Consider the following 8,808-nt stretch of genomic DNA (forward strand, 5'->3'; position numbering starts at 1 on the left):
TGCAAATCTCACAGATGGCAAAGGACTAATATCCAGCATATATAAAGAATACTTAAAACTCCGCATTAAAGAATCAAAGAATCCACATAGAAGATGGGTAAATGATATTACAGACATATTACTGAAGAAGACACTATGGATGGAAAATAAGCAGTGAAAATATGTTCAACATCATTAGCTATTACGGAGAGGCAAAGTAAGACCATAGTATAATGTGACTGTATACCTATCAGAACAGCTAAAATAAAAAAAAAAAATGACAACACCAAATGCTTGCAGAGATGTGGAGAAACAATTGCTCATATATTGCTGGTGGGGATGTAAAATGGTACAGCCACTCTGGGGAACAGTTACATTCTTATGAAAAACAAAACATACACTCACCATATAACCTAATAATGGTATTCCTAGGGAACTATCCCAGTGAATAGGAAGCTATTTATGGCAGCTTAATATGCCATATAGCAAAATACAGGAAACAACCCAGATGTCTTTCAATGGCTAAACCATGGTACATTGGTAGTATAAATGGAATACTACTCAGCATGAACAAAGAAATGAACTATTTATACACAACATGAATGGATGTAAAGGGCATTGTGCTAAGTAGAAAAAAGCTAATCTTAACAGGTCACAGACTGTGGTATTATATTTATATAATGTTATGACAAAATTTTGCAGTTGAAAAGCATATTAAAGTTTGCTGGGGGGAGGTGCCTGTGGCTCAAGGAGCAGGGCACCAGCCCCTTATACCAGAGTTGGCAGGTACAAACACAGCCCCGGCCAAAACTGCCAACAAAAAAAAAAAAAAAGAAAGAAAGAAAGAAAAAAAGGTTGCTGGGGGCTAGGAATGGTGGAAGGGAAGAGGGTAGATGTGACTATAAAGGCTTTGCATAGGGATATATTTAGCTCTGTATCTTGACTGTGATAGGGTTTCCACTAATCTACTCAAGGGAAAAAATGATACCGAGCTATTATCATACATTATACCAATGTCAATTTCCTTCTGGTATTGTACTATAATTATGTAAGATGTAAACATTGGAGAAAACTGGAAGAAAGCACATGGGACCTCTCTGTACTATCTTTGCAACTTCCTACAAATCTATAATTATTTCTAAGATAAAAAAATGTAATGAACTACTTGTAAAGAGCTTAGAGTAGTGCTTTCATGAGTAGTGCTTTCATATTAACTCTCATTACTATTATTTTCACTATGACTTCATACAAGTTATCTTAGTTAATACTCACAATAAACCTGTAAGAAGAGATGTTTTTCATCCTCATTTTACAGACAAGGATGATAAGATTCAGACATACTAGATAACTTGTCGAAATTTATATACCCCCAAAGATCCATGGATTTCTCCCATACACTCAGGTTTGAAGATGAGTGAAATGGAAATCTTTGCCCACTTCAAGCTTTCTAACATAATAGGGGCAATACAAAATATAATTAAAACTCAAGTAGAACGTCAGATAAGCTGTAGAAGGGCTATGAGAGGGCAGGAAAGGGAGGAGTAAAGAATTCCAACTGAGGAGACCCGAGAAGGCTTCCTAGAAGAGGAGGCATTTCAGATTGTTTTAAAGAATAGGTGTAGCCAGGGCCAGAAGGGCAGGAAAGGGCATTCCAGGCTGAACAACCTGACCACTAATGGGTTGGATGGCTTGGAGAACAGTGACAAGCTGAAGGAGGCTAAAGCAGCTGGTGTGTGACCAGAGGCAGATGTAGATGAAGGAAAAGCAGAGAGTGGTCAATGAAGATAGGCTCTGGGTGACAGAGCGGGGACTGGGCTTGTACCCTCAGCATTTGCTCAGTGTGGCCTCCAACACCTATCTAGGAAGCTGAATGGTCAATGTCTAAAGTGCATGTGAAATTATGACAAAAGGCACAACAAGGGGATAGTGGAAGGCTGGGCAGAACTCTGCAGTGGGTCCTGGGGTCCCAGGAAGCAAAGAGATCTTTCATTTCAGGACCTCAAGATAAAGTTTTTCAGGGTCCTCCCAAGGCTCAGCCCTGAAGGTCTTGAAGGCAAACCCTTGCCTTGTGTGCATTCTAGGGTCCCATAATAGTTGTTCTGGATTTTGGAATTTGATATCTCAATAGTTAAGTAAGTCCTGAACCCTAACACACTTACATTTATTGATCTTCCCTCTCAAACAATAACCTCTGCATGGTTAGGATCCATGTCTATTGAATCCCATTTGGAGTAGGCCACATAGAGGTATCTGTATTCAATTCCCTTTGATTGAGCCAATATCGATTTGTTGGGCCCCTGGTAAACTCAGCCCCTCTGGTAGGAATTAGAGGTGAGAAAATAAGACACTGTTCCTAGTGAAGAACAACAGACAACTATGGTGCACCACACACAGGCAGTGCCCAGCCACCTAGAGACAAAGAATGAGAAGCTACCCTGAACGATGACAAATGAAGACAGACATCTGATAACTTATCCTAAAAATGTAGAGGTCAGACCTCATTCTCAAGGACATGGGGCACGGTTGTCCATGGCATCCAGAAATTATTAATGGGGCTAAATTGAGATACAAGTTAGGCGTCCATCACAGCAAACATATTACAGTGGTAATAAGGAGACCTATAATGTTTTTGCTAAGGCCTTGAATGAAAATTGGATGCAACACAACTTGAATATTAAGAATAATACATGACTTAACAATTATGAATTGGGCTGCACATTCTGGTGTAAATATCTTTGTTATAAAATGATTTTTGGTCCTCTGGATATATACCTAATAGAGGAATTGAAGGATTCAATGGCAGGTCTATTTTTAATAAATTATGGTATATGTATACCATGGAATATTACGCAGCCTTAAAAAAAGATGGGATCTTTACCTCTGTCATGTTTACACGGATGAAGCTGGAACATATTCTTCATAGCAAAGCATCTCAAGAATGGAAGAAAAAGTATCCAATGTACTCAGCCTTACTATGAAACCAATTTATAAGCACCCACACTTCCATATGAAAGCTGTAACCCAAATACAGAGCAAGATGAAGGGGAAAGAAGAGGGGGAGGGGAGGGAGGAGGATGAGTGGAGGGAGGGTAATTGATGGGACCACACCTGTGGTGTATTTTACAAGGGTACATGTTAAATCTACTAAGTGTAGAATATAAATGTCTTAACACAATAACTAAGAAAATGTAGTGAAGGCTATGTTAACCAGTTTGATGAAAGTATTTCAAATTGTGTATAAAACCAGCACATTGTACCCCATAATTGCATTAATGTACACAGCTATGATTTAATTTAAAAAAAGAATAATACATTTTTGCTCATTAGTCCAATAAAAATATATTTTCTACAATTCAACTTCTAGGGCCTGAAAGTAAATTATTTAGAGCACTAGAGCCCAAAGATTCTAGGTTGGAAAGTTTTAAAGTAGTTCACCAGTATGTCTGTATTTAAGTAGAAATAAAAGAAAACCAACCAAGAAAACTGTGATAAGACTGTCTGACACCACAACTGTGAATTAAAGCATGGGTCCTTTTAAAAAGGCCTACCTTGAAGATAAATTTTGACACAAGCTTTGGAGGAACTAAGGTGACTCTGAGCAGTGGAATAAATCACAACATGTAAAATTCCTTAAAAAAAATGTATTGACTTGAAAAAAAAAACATAAAAGTGATTTTTGGTGGTCTGTGGATTTTTGCAAGCAGGATTGTTGCTCAGATAACTTCCTTATCTCTCCACGTCAGCTTTGGTGTGCCTTTACCAGACCATCCCCTGGGCCTGGCTCAATGGATGCTTTTGGAAAATAGATTTTGATCTGTAAAAGACAGTTTTTCCAGATGTAAGCTTTGGGAGGAAGAATTGGGAAAAAAGGAGCAACTGAAAGGGACTTCAGAGATCTCTTAAATAATTGCTTTAAATCCGGGGGCGGGGGGTGACGTCTAAGGGCTCTGTGGAGGTACCTGGGGAGGGCTGGGAGGCAGCCTTGGCAAAGTGCTGAGGGTCTGGCCTCAGGGTCTCTATGGGCTTTAGCCAGAAGAGTTCAATATGACCTTTTTTACACTTTGCAGTTGCAAATACTTTGGAAGAAAGGTTCCAAGTTTAAGGTTTAAAATCCTACATCATCATCCTATGATAATAAATTTTTTTGTAAATAGCTGATTTTGAGTGTTTAGTATGGTAAAAGATACCATTAAAAGTGCTTAACATGCATTATCTAATCCTTGCAGTAACTCTAACAGATCCATACCAAGGAGAAAACTTAGGCATGGACGGTAAGCAACTTGGCCAATGCACACAGACGGCAAGTGCTGGAGTCTGGCGTGGAGCCCACACGATTGAGCACCACATGGTACCGAGGATGCTGAGGCCCAGAGAGAGGCAGGGGCTGTTCACAGGCCCCCCAAGGGGCTCAGGGGCAGAGACAGAAATGGATCAGACAGCCCTCTGATCCTTCTCTAGTGTGTCTTCCTTCCGACATTCTCCTTCCCTCTCTCCTCCATCCTTTAATGTGCCTTCTAGAACCAACTCACAAGAGGCTTTAAATAGACCATCCCTTGGATACCAAGCCTAAATGCTCCCACACTGGGAGCAGTGAAGGAGATGAAGCTATAGCTGATCTGCTTCTGAGTCCCCTGTCTTGGATGTTGCAGTGGCTCTCTTGGCCTGGAGCCTTGCTTTCCACCCCCAGCTCCAGGTAAAGTGGAAGCTGCTCACAGTCTGTGTTCTGTTGGCCTGTCCAGCCTCACCTGCATACACTTTTGCTACTGCAGACATGTATGTGCCCTATTCCCCTGCCATGCTGTTCCCTCTGCTGGGAATGCCCTTCCCAGCTTCTCAGTCTGGCTTACTCCTCCTCAGATGTCCCCTGTCCAGGGCCCTGACCGCCCTGTCCAGAGCCCTGAGCACCAGATAGTACTGAGGATGGGCCCTGACCAGGGCCCTGACCGCCCTGTCCAGAGCCCTGAGCACCAGATAGTACTGAGGATGGGCCCTGACCAGGGCCCTGACCACCCTTCCGAGCTGAATAGATCACACCCTCCCCAGCACTCTCCATGTCACTGCATGAATTACCCTGTACTAAAGCCCTGACTGACTTCAGTTCCTTGATTAACACAGGTGGCCCCACTTTTATTTTAGTATAATCAGGATAATGATTGTCATCCATGATTCTGGTTAACTTGGGAATATTTCTTGCGTCCTCGAGATACTGTTATTGAACTGATAAAGTGTTGTGTAACTGGTATCACCTTAGGTCCCAGGAAACAGGGATTTCTCTGTCTCCCTCCAGATGGCCAGCTCATCATGGTTGGGGGCCATGACTCTGTGTCTCTGGTGGAACCAGGTGGGCTGGAGGGGGGTTCATAGGACCTGGATGGCACTCTTCATGCCCCAGTCTCTATGGGAGGCATCTTCCAGGCCCAGGAGAGCCTCGAGCCTTCTATCTATTGCACCTTTAGTTCATGCAACTACCTCATGGTGTATTCCTTGCACAGAAACATGGCTAAGAAGAGCAGGCTTCTCCTTCCCCTTCTAATCTGGCACAAGTGAGGTTGGCCTAGCTCAGTAGGAAGCATGTTAATCTCAGATTCTAAATTACATCTCACCCCATGCTCTGCCTCTAACCTTTACTCTTAGAAGTAGCCACAATAGCTGACCAGTCTCTAGCCCTTACCTCTCTTAAATTCTCTATTTCCAAGAGAACTTTCCAGCAGATCAGCAAAAAATGATAATTTTCTGTCCTTTGTGGCCCCAACCACCTCTTGTAGTCCTCCAACCTACATCTCCAATGGCAGTTGCCTGCCACTTCTCGTCTTTGGGCCTCACCCCTATACAGAATATAGGAAGAGCTTAAACTTGACAGCATCATGTGAATCACAGGGAACTTTGCTTATCATTTTCCCTCCTCTAGCCTGTGGCAGACATTGCTAAGCAATCACAGCATGCTTTCACTCAGAGTCCAACTCCGGCAATCACTGTCAGGTGGGTTGACTCACAGGCTGGGTCATTCTTACAGTGGTAGGTTCAGATCCGTCTAACACAAATCAGATCTGTTAGGCTCAGATCCGTTCTAATCACAAATATTGTGGACCTATGGGTACAACATTCATACACCATATTGTTTAGGACAGTCACAAATTTATGTAATTTATTTATTTATTTTTTATTTTTTTTCTTCCAGCGAGGTGCCAGGGCTAGGGATGTGTCTGATCCTGTGAGCCGCATGGATGCAGTGTGTGTAGCACAGGGAGGGAGCCTGGCACATACAAGTTGCTCATTAAATGTTGCTTTTCTTCCCTTTTTCCCACTTGCCAGGCACCCTCAGGCAACGAGGCTGTGCCCAACACAACAATGCTCACAGCAGCCACATGCCAATGTTCTGGGAGTCCAGCCCTCACTCTCCCCATCCATGAAACAGCAACCACTCTCTTGGTGACAAAGCAGGACACCCAAATCCTAGAAATTTATGTAATTTTTAAATTGCTCTTTAATAAAAGAAATTTGTAAATTGGATAGGTAACTAAAAGTGCATAGATTTTTGGAGGAAACATTTGACCAACCTTGGACTCTGTCTGGGTTCAACAGGTACACTTTTTTTTTGTTTATTTTGTTTTGATTAAATCATAACTGTGTACATTGATGCATTTATGGGGTTCAGTGTACTGATCTGATATACAATGTGAAATGTTTACATTGAACTGATTAACACATCCATTACAATTATACACTTTTCTTAATAGTTTTGAAATGTGCCATTGCATCATGTACATTAGGTGAGGTCCCCCCAGATACCCTTCCTCCTCTGGCCTCCCTCTCCCCTTCCTTCTCTCTTCTCTTGCCTTCAACTTTATGGACTGTAGTTGCATCTTACCATTTGTATGAATGTGTAGGTGATTATATATTGATTTCATAGTAGCATCGAGGACATTGGATACCCTTTTTTTCCCGATTCTTGAGATACTTTACTAAGAAGATGTTCCAGCTCCATCCAGCTAAACATAAAAGATGTGAAGTTTCCATCTTTTTATGGCTGCATAGTATTCCATGGTGTACATACACCACAATTCATTAATCCATTCATGAGTCGATGGGCACTTGGGCTGTTTCCAACAGGTACACTTTGAAGCAGCCTGAACTAGTTTACCAGGAATCTGGCCTTTCTATCAGGCTGTCTAAGTAAGGAAATGAGGGAATAGAACAGGTGGGATATTCCTTTATTCGTTCCTTTTGTAAACATTTACTGATGAGCACCTGCTACATGTCTGGCACTGCTCTAAGGGAAGGGGACTCATTGACACAATGGCATTCTATCTGCACACTACATTTAATCCATTATGGTTTCAGTTTTAATACAGTTCCCTTTATGTAACTAATTAGCCTTCAAAATCTGTGCTCTCCCTTTTTGAGTACAGCAGATGGATTTCTGAATCATTTGGTGGAGAAGAGCCATCCACTGACCAGAAATATCTCTTGTGTGAATGAGAAATAAATTTGTATTGTGTTTGAGCCTTCGTATATTGTGGGATCTTTCTGTTACAGAGGCTTACGTTGTCCTAACTAACACAATTTCTGTGTGAAGTCAGTCTCGTTGCTACATTGGCCCAGACATGTCTTTGTAGCTCTATTGCCTACCTTCAAAAAAGTTCTTGGATTTGGGTACCCAAAGGAAAGAGTTTTCTATGAGAGGGAATAAAAAGTTCAGATAAAATGAGCTTTCAAAATTTGAGACAAAAATTGTAATTCTTCCCTGAAAAATTCCCAAGCATCATATTCCTTTCTGAATCAATCTGGGTACTGGACAATATTTTAAGCAGCCAGAAGCCTTCTGCTTGGGTTTCAGTACCAACTAGCTGTGGCTCTTTAAAGGCAGAGTAGCAACCACCTGGCAAAGAGAAATTAGCAAGTAATGGAAGCCCAGCTCCCAAGTTGGGTTAACGACATGAGTCAGAAGGTCACGGAAATAAATATATCCCATTCATAAATTTTCCCCCATCCCAGTAAAGAGCTTTCAAAGTCATAAAGTCTGCAGAAAGCCAGAAGACCTATAATTGTCCAATTAGAGGTTTCATCCAGGAAAATACATATTTTTCAAAGACACTGTTGGGCCCCCATGCAAGAAGTATGGCTGGACTGATTTGGCATGTTGGGCCTCTGGGTTTTATAGCACTTTCCACTTCAGTGGGATAGGACAGGGGTCTTTTCAGAGCCTCCTGCCCCCAAAGTGGAGTTCATGGGGAGCCTTGCGATGCCCAAAGCCAACCACTTCCAGGAGAACTCAGAAAAAGCTGGAATGATCTAAACCAGATCATCTGAGAGGGGAGTAAAAACCAACATGGGTTAAGTACTCACTATTTACTCCTAATGAATGCCGGGTCCTGGTCTTAACACCTAACACATAGCCCTGCATTCTGTCTTTATTACTGCCCTGCAGGAAAGGGTCTCTTTCCCTCTCATCTTCCAGAAGAGACAAGTGGGGCCTAGAGGGGTAAAACCATCATGCTCAAGGTCATATGGGTCAGTGAGTAACAGGACCAAGATTTGAACTCGGATCTTTCAGTTCTAAAATCCTTCTCCCTCTACACTCTGTTGCCATCTGCAATCCCAGGGGCCCTCACTCTCTGTCTAGCCACTTGAACTGTGCTGGGAAACACAAATAGATTAGATCAAAGGAGGTCATGTTATTGTGAGTGGGGACCATCAAAGAGAACCAAACTTGGGGGAGAATCCCCAATATTTGTTATGAACTGAGCTGCATATTTTACATAAATTTTCATGCTGAATCTTTATAAAAAGTCCTGCAAAATAAGTCTTGTTATATCCATTTGATAAGTG

At 41.9% G+C, this 8,808-nt stretch overlaps 1 non-coding gene across 1 annotated transcript; it reads left to right on the plus strand.

Annotated features, from left to right (window-relative positions):
• Positions 1-2,473: 2,473 nt before the first annotated feature.
• Positions 2,474-2,608, plus strand: LOC128566216 (small nucleolar RNA SNORA1). The gene has a single exon (XR_008374504.1). It is a non-coding gene; the product is annotated as a small nucleolar RNA SNORA1 (small nucleolar RNA).
• The last annotated feature ends 6,200 nt before the right edge of the window (positions 2,609-8,808 follow it).

Source organism: Nycticebus coucang, chromosome 14, assembly GCF_027406575.1.
Source record: "Nycticebus coucang isolate mNycCou1 chromosome 14, mNycCou1.pri, whole genome shotgun sequence".
Classification (NCBI taxonomy): Eukaryota; Metazoa; Chordata; class Mammalia; order Primates; family Lorisidae; genus Nycticebus; species Nycticebus coucang.